The sequence below is a fragment of the Phacochoerus africanus genome, chromosome 8 (genome assembly GCF_016906955.1).
Source record: "Phacochoerus africanus isolate WHEZ1 chromosome 8, ROS_Pafr_v1, whole genome shotgun sequence".
NCBI lineage: Eukaryota > Metazoa > Chordata > Mammalia > Artiodactyla > Suidae > Phacochoerus > Phacochoerus africanus.
The window spans coordinates 2,169,351-2,180,953 of record NC_062551.1 but is presented as its reverse complement, the minus strand read 5'-3'; the positions used below and the strand labels follow the sequence as shown (position 1 = coordinate 2,180,953).

Sequence of the window (11,603 nt, the reverse complement as noted above, 5' to 3'; positions counted from 1 at the left end):
CCTTTCCGTTTCCCCCGGCACTTAAGCCTTGAGGAAAGGAGACAAGTCACTGGTTGCAGGAGAGTCACATGGCCCTCGGGGAGAAGAAACGGCAGGTACAGAGGCGCCGAGGCAGAGCCGGAGCTGTAAGAGGAGTGGCGAGGTGTGTGCACGTGTCAGGGGGGCTGAGGCCAGATGGTGGTTGCCAGTAGTTTCTATAACGCAATATAATCACTAACTCTGCTTATAATAATGGTAACGTTTGTCAAGCACCAACTATCTCCCAGCTCAGCCCCTACACCCCCAGGAGGTGGCCCTATTAGCAGCCCCCTTCTACAGAGGACACACCTGGGGCCCAGAGACTCGGAGTGACTTTCCCCAGGACACTGGCTAGGGAGGGGCCGAGCTGGAGCCCCCTGTCTAGGCTTCCTGGCTCTACAGACCTGGTTCCCGGTGCCATGCTACACCAGGTCCCCTGCCCCGGGGCAGTACAAAGAGGGCTGCGCCTCTCCTGGCAGGATGAAGTCAGCTCCCACCACATCAGGCCATACAACAAAAACACAAAAGCTCACAGCCCATGAGGGTGGCATTTATGCCCCGTGTCGGGACAGGTCAGCTTGGTGGCCCTGCGGACGCTGGCTGTGCTACTTACACACCTGTGCTTCTGCTGGGATGGACGCGGTGACTGGGCTTCTCCGTGCACCTCCTATCCTCCATCAGGCCAGCAGCTCAGGCACTGCACAGACGCACAGCAGGGGCACCAGCGTGCAGGTGAAAACAGTAAGTGTTTCTCCGAGCTTCTGCTTGAGTCTGCTAATATCCTATTGAACAAAGCAAGTCCCTCAGTGAAAAAAAGCTCCAGAGACAAGAAAACCTACCCACCTCTTAGTAGAAGGAGGCACAAAGCCCTCCACAGAGGGCTTCAACTCAAGCAGTGAGGACCTGAAGCCACTTATGCATCCAGCTGCTGCAATGAGGAAGGCCCGGCCTAGAGCCAGGGGAGGCACTGGGGTGGGGGAGAAGGGGGCCTCTCTGAGCCTGGGTCCTCCCCTGGACCATGGAAGGGTGATTTGTCCAGGGTCCAGCATGAGGCAGTGGGAGAGCTGGAACCCTTGTCAAAACCATCTGACTCCAAGACCCCTTCCCCTTGGGGCATGAGCCTGGGTGGACCACTGGACCCAACCAAGAAAAACAGAAACTTCTCTGAGTATTTAAAAGAGAGAATTCAATATGTGGAACTGTTTGTTCTGACCATGGAAAAGGCGGAGGTCAACCAGCGGAGCCTAGGAGAGGCTCAGTAGGCTCGGCAGGAAGCTGCTGGCACCCTAGGGCCAGAGGGCCAGAGGGGAGCCCAGGGTTGGTGAGAGCCTGTCCCTGTAGCAGCAGCACTGCCGAGCTACGCCACGTCCGGGGGCGGGGAGTGCGAGGGAGGGCAGGAGGGGTAAGAGGGAAGAAAGCCGAAGGGAGGGGAGAGTACCCAGTTTCTCCCTCTTCCAGCCTCCCTCTCAGCTCTCGCCAGCAGCTCTCACTAGCGAGACCCAGTCAGGAGCCGGGGGACCCAACCTGAGCCTGGGAAATGCAGCCTCTCGGCACCCACAGCACAGAGCAGGTCAGGGAGAATGAGGGAGGGGGCTGAGGGCAGACGGGCTCAGAGAGGGGCATCCGTGGAGACCAGTGGCCTCTGTCTCCCAAGTGCTCCAGGCCAGTACACCCATGCAAAGCCCTGGTTCTGACTCAGGAGGCCAGGGTGAGACCTGAGACTCTGCCTGCCTAACAGGCTCCTGGCGATACCAAGGATGCTGGTCTGGGGGCCTTGCTTCCCAAGGCAGCACTGGTATGGAGTGGGAGCTCCTACAGGGGGACGCCCAGCAGACCCCCGTTTCGTATTTATTACAGCTGAGCTTTCCCTCCCTCTTTAAGCCTTTGAGGCAGGAACTGGATTGGGAAAGAAAAGCAAGACCAGCAATTTAAGAGACTCACCTAGGGTGGCCCCAGTCACAGGAGGCCAAGATGTGATGCCAGGAGGCCCCCGTGCCCCTTTGTTCCTGGGCTCCAGGAACTGGCCCACAGAGGGCCATGACCCAACCCTCCTCCGTCTGGCACATGCTAAGGGCCCAGTCTTTTCATTCGCCATCTCAAATCCTCACAACCTGAAAAAGAAAGATCACCAGCTACATTTTATGCAGGAGGAAACCAAGGCTCGGGAAATGTAAAGACTTCCCCAAGGGTCCCCGGTGAGTGAGGGCAGAGCCCTATTTGAACTCAACCCCACCTAAACCCTCGGCTCAGGCATCACCTCCGCCTCTCACACTCACCCTCCAGCACTCAAGTACTGAATTCCCACTGCTTAAGAACGTGGGGGCTGAGGTCTCCTGGCCTGGATTCAGATCCCAGTCCTCCCCAGCCCTGCACACGAGCTGTGCTGCCTGGGAAACCCACTCAGACTCCTCACTCCTCGAGTGGGGACAATGACGTTTCCGACCCCATCATGGCGTTGGAAGGCACCACCCACTTATCCCATGCAACCCCTGGCAAGGTCAGACTCCGGATAAATATCAACCTTCTCCTAAGTACAGAATGATCATGACACTCAGACTCTGCTGGGGAGACAACTCACAAAATTATAAAAACTAGGAATTTGTCGTACGACTGAGTGTCCAAGATTAGACTTCCAAGAGTGTGTGTGATGTGGCAGCAGCATGGCATCGTCAGAGCTATGGGACTGGGTGCTGGCAAGCCCACCCGCTCTGGGATGGATGGCACGTCCCCTCATCAAGCCAGGCCCACCCCAGGCTCCCCAGACCCTTTCCTGGAGGAGAGCAGCCTGGAATGTTTGGGCCTCCCATAGCTCCTGCCCGGACACCTCTGGTGCAGAGGCAGCGATGCAAGGCCACTGAAAGGTGGCCTCAAACCTCATTTCTCCAAACCACTCAGAAGACACCCTGCAGGTCTGCTTCTGAGAGACAGGCAGGGATTTGAGTTTCTAGTGCTTGTTTGCACAAAGGATCTCAGCCTTCTTTCTCCTGACATGCAGCTTAAACAAGTTAGCTGACCCTTAAATGCAATCCCCACGATGCCCCGTCTCCCTCCAAGAGAATTTCACGGGGTGGTGGGGGAGCAGGAGAGAAAATGCATTGTGTCCCGTGGGCTTTACTCCAGGCACTGTCTGTTTAGGGCTGACGACTCCAAGCTAACTGCATCTTCTGGTTTGTTTGGGTGTCTTTTTCTCTCCTCTTTTACCTTTTAACCAAAACACAACATAAAACAAGCGTTTTGATTGCATTCAGCTGTGAAGAGGGACGTACATACTCCCCCCGCCAACACACACCTTTGCCGGCACAGATCAAACTTGACTTTCTCAAAAAACAAAAAGTAGAAAGTTTACAAATACAGGACTCAAAATCTGCAACAGCGCGCCATCACTCCAAGCCAGGAAGTGTTCAGCCCGACATGCTTGCCGGCAAGCAGACCTCCGTGCTCTTCCACAAACCCACATGCAAAGACGGCACCAAGGCCGCACTCTCTGCCCGCCCATCAGAGAAAAAAGAAAAAATACAGCCCAGAATCTTTGCGTCAGCTGAGGTCCAATCAACCTGCTTGGCAAATTGAAACATAATATTTTAGGCTGAAATTGGTCAAATATGCTGGTTGAATTCATTTTCTTAAAACAGTCTCTCCCCAAACATTATTCATATACATGAAGTCTGAAAATGCTTTTCCTTGTTGTGTGTCTGAAACCTGAAATATTTTCAACTAAATGAGAAAACGTTCCCAGTTGAATGGCCTATTAGAGCTGTCACAAAAGTGATTTCTGGAAATAAACAAGATCGTAAGAAGGTTGGCGGGAGCAGAAACATAAATCAGCGTTAATAGGTGGTGTAATTAAATTATCCCTAAGCCAAGGTGCCAAGTGACGCAGCTTTGTTTGTGCGAATTCTAATACACTCACCTTCCTGGGCCTGCATAAATCTGAATGAACCTCTTTCCAGAATCACTAATTTTATTTTCTCTGGTTTCCACGTATCCAATAGCTCTCTCTGTCTGCTAGCGAACCACAGTCCTTGAGACAGACGAGTTCATATTTTCTCCGGATCAATTCGCAGGGGCTCACTTGATACAAATCTGGCTGCATAAACAATGTTTATTTTTTATGGGTTAGTATCTTGCTCAAGAAAATTAGAACTAAGTTTCAGGAAGATTTATTTTCATTTTAATTATTGTTTGCTGGTCACTGCCACTCAATACTTAAATGGCTTTCTCCCCAAAGGGCAGCATCCTTAAAGCGGAACGGGGTTTATTTAAACAGCTGGTTTTTTGCACTATCATTTTATTAATATGTAGATTCAAGTTATCAAAAAAAAAAGGTTGGTGGCTTGTTCGGTTTGTCCATGCACACAGGTATAGCCGTTGGCATGTCATTCAATTACCGTCTTAAAGAGTAACACATGATATAACTACTACCAGCACGGGGAAGTCATTGTACGCTCCCCTATTTACATATTTCTAATGTCTTTAAATAGAATTTCACGTTTGGGGTGAAATGAATTCCTGCCTATCTGTCCCAATACAGACAAATTATAACATCATTTTTTAGAAAAATAAATAAACCTTTGTGCTGCTGTTGTTGAATTCCAATTTGTTTAAAACAATTTTCGACATGCACCCTATTCCTTTTTCCATAAAAAAAGATATGGCAAATTATTACATAAAACAAATTAAGGAATCATGTTGTCTCATGAAAAATCAAAACATTTAAATCATTCAAAAATGTGATGATCATTGTACAACGACAAATGTAATACATTCATTGGGTAATAAAAAAAGTTATGAAATCATTTTAACCTTAAATATGTTGCAGGGAATGTTCATCATTGTTGAGATTCTCTCTAGCAAGTGGTGGGCATAGAAAAATGTCTGTTTCTTTTTGAGATAAAGTAGAAACTTTTCCCATGAGAAAAGGAGGTTCACTCGCGGGAGATGGAAATTTAAAAGCTTTAGGAAGCTGGTGATACCATTTAGCAGGTACTGAGACAATGAAATACAAATCCAGGGTGGGGGGGGAGGTCCCACACGCACTCATCACCTTCAAAAGGAAAAAACTTTTTTGAGAAGGTGAGACTTTGGTCCGTTACCTGCAGATGCCTGACTTTAACGGGCCCTGTGTTCACATGGAAGAGTCCATGCCCTGCTGTAACGTCTATATTCTTCAGGATTTTTACAGGAGAGTCATAGGATATCTTTCACTTGTGAGAACACAGACAGGCAACAGATAAAATACTGAAATAGCTGCTAAGCTTCTTCCATTTTTATTTTGAACATTTCTAAGAAGTATTTCTTTGAACTCTAGCTGGGCCCTGTCTCAGGCCATTTCAGGAAGGAAAGACAGTTGCCTTAAATGCTTTAAACATTCTTAGATGGCTTGGCGCATTTCAGGTAAGGCCTCAGAAAAGTTCTCCTGGATCACTGGATGCACTCTGGAGAGGTGAGGGGATCCTTACACAATCTGGACTAGATCTCAGCAGCCATCTTCCCCACCCCCACCCCACAGGGCACTCTAGAAGTAACATCGCCATCTAGTGGAAATCAGGGGAAGCTCCCTAAGAATGGGAAGGTTTCTATTTCAGCAATTCAGATCGGAAAGCTTATAAAATCTACTGAAGATGTACAATGGCATAGCTTCATGGACTGAAGAGCAAGAACAAATCCTCTAATAAAAAGTGCAGGAACATGGCAACCTTTTCCCACAAAGTGATCTGTGGCGATACGGAAACCCGGCTCAACCCCATCAGTCTATCCCTGGCAATGACTCCCAAACAGGAGGTGAAAAAGTGAGAAAATCGCTGTTTTTAATTTCTAAGAATTTTCTATTAGTTATGAATTTCTGGAGTAAAATTTTTCTTCACCAATCAGCTCCCACCTCCTCGGGCTGGGCTGGGGACACAGGGGAAGCGAGTGCGCGCACACACACACACACACACACGCTCACACGGGCACACCACTCCTCTGGAGTTCTTGAACCTCACAAGGCTTCAAGAACACAAGAGCACAAAACTGAGATAACCCAAATATTATTCTAAACGCTTTTTTTTTCAGGCACTTAAGCAAAACAACTCCCATTTTTTAAGTTTATATAACTTTTCCTTATCAATAAAATTACATTCTGATCATACATCTGCGGGATGCCGGTTTCTGGACGTTCTTATGCAAATAACCATCTTGCTTCCCCCCCGTCGTCCTGCTCCCAACTGATCGCTGAAATTTGAGAATTAATTGCTTTTTCCTGGTAATGAAAGTCAGGGTATTCTTTTCGCGAGAAAACTACATTGTTTTATAATTTCCCATACTCGTTGGAACAGTTTCACGGAAAGGAAAGAAGTCGACTGTGGCCTAGAATATTAACATATGTTTCTTTAACAACCCTCCCAACATTTGACAAGATGTTCAGAAAAAATTTTTAATAGATAACTTATGTTAAATGAAAATTACAATGAAATTTACTAAGTATCACAATTTCCTTATTTTAAAAGAGAAATATTTTTACTGAATCTTATTTCTCTTTATGACACATCATAAAAAATTTTAAGTGTCCTAGGAGCCTTAAAGTCAGGCTTGCTATTGTATTACAGTCACAAATTACTTCATTTCATATATACATATTCATTATATATATACCAAAGTATTTACATTTTGTAACTTAATTTCTCACTCAATAGAGTTTGAAAGATCTGGACATTATAAAGGCAAACTCATTTTCTGCTGGAATGAAATGAGAAAAAGAAAAATTTTTAAATTCATTTTATTAGGTAAATTCAGCAGGGACTCCCTGTTAGCCCCTGAAATAAACCAGCCTGCTTCTGTTTACTTTCTCCATCTTTTGGAGCCTTAAAATGAAAATTGAAGTCCCTGCAATTGGTAAGCACACTCCCCCTCCCCTTCCTACCCGATGTTTGCGTAGAAATTGCAGTCTCTTTTCCTAAAAGTTGAGAATGGTGCTGAGGGCTGACCGAGTGAGCTCAGGGGAGAAGCCCCGTGGAAAGGTAGCTGGTAGAGAAAGAAAGGGGAGGCAGGACAGGACCCTCGGGGTGAGCTGCAGGAGAGACCGTGGACTACCCAACTCACCGTTTCCTGTGTCTGCGGGTCTGTCTGTGTCCTGGTCCCGATTCCAGGAGGAAATGTGACTCTTCTGTGCAGACCAGAACGAACATCCAGGACGCTGGCAAAATCACCAGCTAAACAATCGATAGAGGAAACACAACAAATTAAAGCACCAAATTGGGGGGGGGGTCCTCAAATAAAGCAGAAGAAACTGAGCAGAGGAGAGGGTGGGGAAAGAGGGCATATTTTAATTTTTTTCCTGTGACCTGAACTGGGCCCCAGGTTAATCTCAGTTTGAATCTGGATATTTGCTCTCCTGCACCCGCATAATATACAGGATCATTTGACCGCCTGCAATGGACGCAGGCTTATCACAAACCCAAAAATTCTCTGTGTGAAACGGTCCTAGTTCCTGCCTCAAATCTGAAATGAGTTTTCCTATGAAAATACACTTTAAAACTCAGCGACCCCCACCCCTAACGAATGCCTCAAGTGACAGGAAATGTTAACCATTTTAAGCACTTTTTATTTGCATTTGCTCCGAAGCCCAGGGAGTGAGGGGAGAAATGTACATTTAATGATCGGCTGTGAAAATCAGATCATGGAGCAAGCATGGATGCATGTGTTTCTGAGCGCAGGGTAGAGGGGGGAGCATCCTGGGTCCTGAATTTGTCCCAACAAGAGTGACTTTGCCCTGAATTCCCACAGAGTTACAAAGGGTTTGCGTATAGCAGCTGAGCCCTATTTCAAATTCTCTTGGGCTGTTGATAAATTAAATGCAGTTCCTTCCACCTTTCAGCTGCGGAGTCTGTAGAAAAGTGCCCCCCTTGTGAAGTTTGTGGTGCTGAGATGTGTTTGTGCGAGTGTTTTCTCCCTGGGATCAAAAGGGGGAAAAAAATTTCCCCCAAATCAACTAAACACTGAAGCTCAGAAACACGCAGAATGTGTATAACACTGTCCTTCAGAAATCCATCTTGGATTTTTTTAAAAAGTCCTCTCTTTGATCAAAAGCCGACAGAGAATTACATTTTTCTCCATTCTGTTGCATTTAACATGGACTAACATGGGGTGAGTTTAAACAAACAGATGGCCTGGGCATGAATGCGCCTTTCAGTCTGAGTAGCTCGAGGTGGGATGGATGCATGGGGGCGGGCAGTGGGGGGGGGGGGGGCAGGGGGAGGACCCGCAATTGGGAGGATTAGTTAGATGGGGGAGGAAAGCTGCAAAGTTTAGGGGGGAAGCTAAGACAAGAATAAACCCGTGACGAAGAAAAAAAAAAGGTTAAACTAGCTCTGTGCTTGGAGTCTGCGATCCTCCTGCAAGTGTGGGGTATAACTACTGAAATCCTTCTGCCTAAAAGATAAATGGCTACTTGATTCAAGAGTGTCAAGTAGGAAAAACAAAACAAAACACAACCCCTTCAAAGTATATTTTCAGAAGGTAATCTAATGCGCAAGTGCCCAGTCCGCAGGCGGGGGAGAGGACCGGCTCCTCCTGGGAAACCCTGCAAGGGAGTCGTGCTGCAGCCACTTCGGGGTGGGACGGGGCCGGCTGAGAATGGCCAGTCCTGGGTTGAGGGTCTTCATGGGGTGTGAGCTGGACCCACGCCCCCCCGAGCCACAACCAAAGCAGCTGCTCATGGTCACACACCCACACGCCGTGAACTCCTTCAGCCCAGTGGGAACCTAGGGGATATGCCAAGCTGGGTCGAAAATTCTGGGGTGTGTGGACACTTGGAGGTCACTGCTGAGGGCCATGCCGCCTGCCACAGGAAAGGGAGGAGGTGCTGGCTGGTGCCCGTCTCCTCACAGGTGAGCTGGCCACAGACGCCCCCCTTGGCTTCAAAGGCCCTCCAGAAACCACCTGCTCCACAGGGCAAGGAGCCTGCAGAAGAGGGACAGCCATTCCCGCCTCTGCCCTACAGCCTGGGAGACGCCTCACCTCTCCAAGGCCAGGGTTAAAAAAAGTCCCCAAATCCCAGCCAACTGTTTGGACGGGGCCTGGGCCCTGGCCTCGCGGCCGGGAGGGTGATGAAGTGCAGGGACCCCCAGGAGAGAGCTTCACCGCCTGCAGAGCCCCACGTGATCTCCGCTCAGCGCCCCTTCCCTGAGAGGAAGGGCAGAAAAGCTGCAGGTCACCGTGCGGAGTCACTTAGGAGCCACCAGAGCGCTTCGTGAAAGGCTGGGCGATTTCTGGAGGCTCAACCAGAGGAGGACCCCAGACCCACCCAGGCTTCTGTGGGGAAATCTGGGAGGCCTCTGGCCCAGGACCCCACCAGCCACAACTGCCCGCGCCCCAGGCCCTTCACTGCATCTCTCGACCTCCCGAGTCCTGAGCTGGTGTATGTGCCTCCAGCTCTTGCCGCTCAAACTCTAGTTTCCTATCCATGGTCGGGGGACACAGCCCAAACCTGGAGCTGGCAGCATCTGACAACTTGGCAAAGGCAGGAGAGCCTGGCAGGGAGGAAATGGAGAATGTTCTAGAAGTAGACAGAGCGCTTCGGCCCAGAAAGCAAGTGACATGAATTTCTCTTTCTCACTGTTCCTTCTGCGAAGCCATAAAAACAAGCCAGGGCAGTATAAACATATGCGTATAAAGAATTCAGAAACTGCACGCGTGTGCGCAGTTACATATGCACACGTTTTATTTTCAGTTTATTTAAGGACCAAGCTATCTCTTCTTCCTAAAGGCCCTGTCTCACACTGTTCATCCCCTCCCTCCACAGAGCTTCCCTCCTTCGTGTAAAAGAAGGCATTTCCCGCAGCCCTTTGGCTGGAATGTTCTAAAATGCTAGCATCAACACATTTCTATTTCGTTTTATTGCAGAAACATTGTTTTATGGCACAGAGTGTGTGGTGTGTGTGAAGAACAGGCAAGGGGGGGGCGGTTCTGCTGTGGAGGGGAGCTGCCCCGTGGTGCTGTTGGCCTCATATAAATCCTGAAAAGTGACAGTTGAGCTGGCAGGAGAATTCGGGAAACTAACAGACAAAATATACAGTGCAGCCCGTAGGCCTCACCTTTACGAGGCAGAGAGAGCTTCTGGAATGGATGGGCCGGGACCTCTGAGGCCACTCATTAGGCACTTGATGAATTGGACATGGGGCCCACTGCCCCCCTGGGGCAGCGAAACGCTCGAAAACCAAGTTTTATTAACCTAATAAAATGAAAGTGAAAAAAAGTCAGGAAAATTTCAGCTGGAAGAATAAACGCAGGGAGTATAGCAAGTTAACCTACTTTTCATGTATTTAGAACCATTTTGGCAGCCCAGGACATTGCCCCAAAAGACCCTGCACTCCCAATGTCAGCTCTCAGCCGGCTGGCCATCAGACAGCCCAGGCGGCCCAGGAAATCCAGGGATGAGTTTTCTCCACAGTCCCGGGAAGGAATACAAGTCAATACTTTTTCATCCCATTTTACGCCACAGCCTGAGAGTGAGAGAAGGCAAAAATGGCAAAGAAACTTCCTCAGGGCGGACGGGCTTTGGAGCATGAAACAGAGGCCAGCCTGGGCCTCAGGCACGCCATCGCACCCAGAATCAGGGCTGCCGCCTCACAGGGGACAATCCTGATAACGAACTGGAGCGAGTCAAACACAGGCAGAGGTGAGAGCATCTATTTTATCCACAAATACCTCCAGAGACCCTCAGCTTGGGCACTAGGGGATGGGAGGCGCCTTCTCGAACAGAGGCCAGTGCAAGCCAAGGCTTCTCGTGCTCCCGGAGCCACAGGGACCATCTCAGTAGGCCCGAGGGTCTGCTTTGTGCAGGGGCCTGGCCAGGCCAGCACTCACCCCCGGGTAGCAAGGGAGCTTTATCACCTCTGGGGCCTGGGGCCAGGCTGCCGGCCGGCCTTGTCCACGTGGTGCTCCACAGAGGGAGGACACTTTCTGGCAGCAGATGCTTGAGCAGAACAATGCAGAGGAGGGAAAGCCGCCTCCTGCCCAATCCCCATCAGGTGTGGGGGCTCCGAGCTGGCCTCGTGGTCCTGTGACCCAGAGGCAATGAGGTGGCAGCAAATGTTCCAGCAGCCGGAGAACAAGCCCCCGCCTCCAAGTCCAACTTAGCGGGCCAGCCCACACCTGCCACAGCCGTATTTTGTTTTAATAACACATGCCTGCACTGCCGTCGCTGTACGTATGCACCCACACTGCCCACTCTTCCCTAAGCCCAGCTCCGGCCTCCGGGGCATGCCCCCAACACATCCACAGGCCCCGCCTCTGTGCGGGTCACAGGATCTCGTGGGCACGCTCTCCTGCTATCTGGTTCCTAGGGTCCTTAGGCAGCTCTGAAAGTGTGGAGAGCTCTGTTGCACTGCTTTTGTTTTACTTTGCTTTAAAATTTCATTGCTACAGGGGATTTCTAGGGCAGTGAAACTCTCCTGGATGTACCTGATGGTGGATACGCGACAGCCTGCATTGATTAAAACCCACAGAATATACATCAACTACACGATTCACTGACGAGTGCTGTGCGGATCCCGCCCCGTCAACTGCACCGAACGCTTCGCGCCCATGTGAGACGTTAGCAAGAG

General features: G+C 49.5%; 1 long non-coding RNA gene across 1 annotated transcript; it reads right to left on the bottom strand.

Annotated features, from left to right (window-relative positions):
• Positions 1-640: 640 nt before the first annotated feature.
• LOC125133991 (uncharacterized) lies at positions 641-10,222 on the bottom strand. Its single transcript, XR_007136538.1, has 5 exons — positions 10,092-10,222; positions 7,099-7,208; positions 3,929-4,105; positions 1,960-2,129; positions 641-800 (listed from the first exon to the last, which is right to left on the bottom strand). It is a non-coding gene; the product is annotated as an uncharacterized LOC125133991 (long non-coding RNA).
• Positions 10,223-11,603: the final 1,381 nt, after the last annotated feature.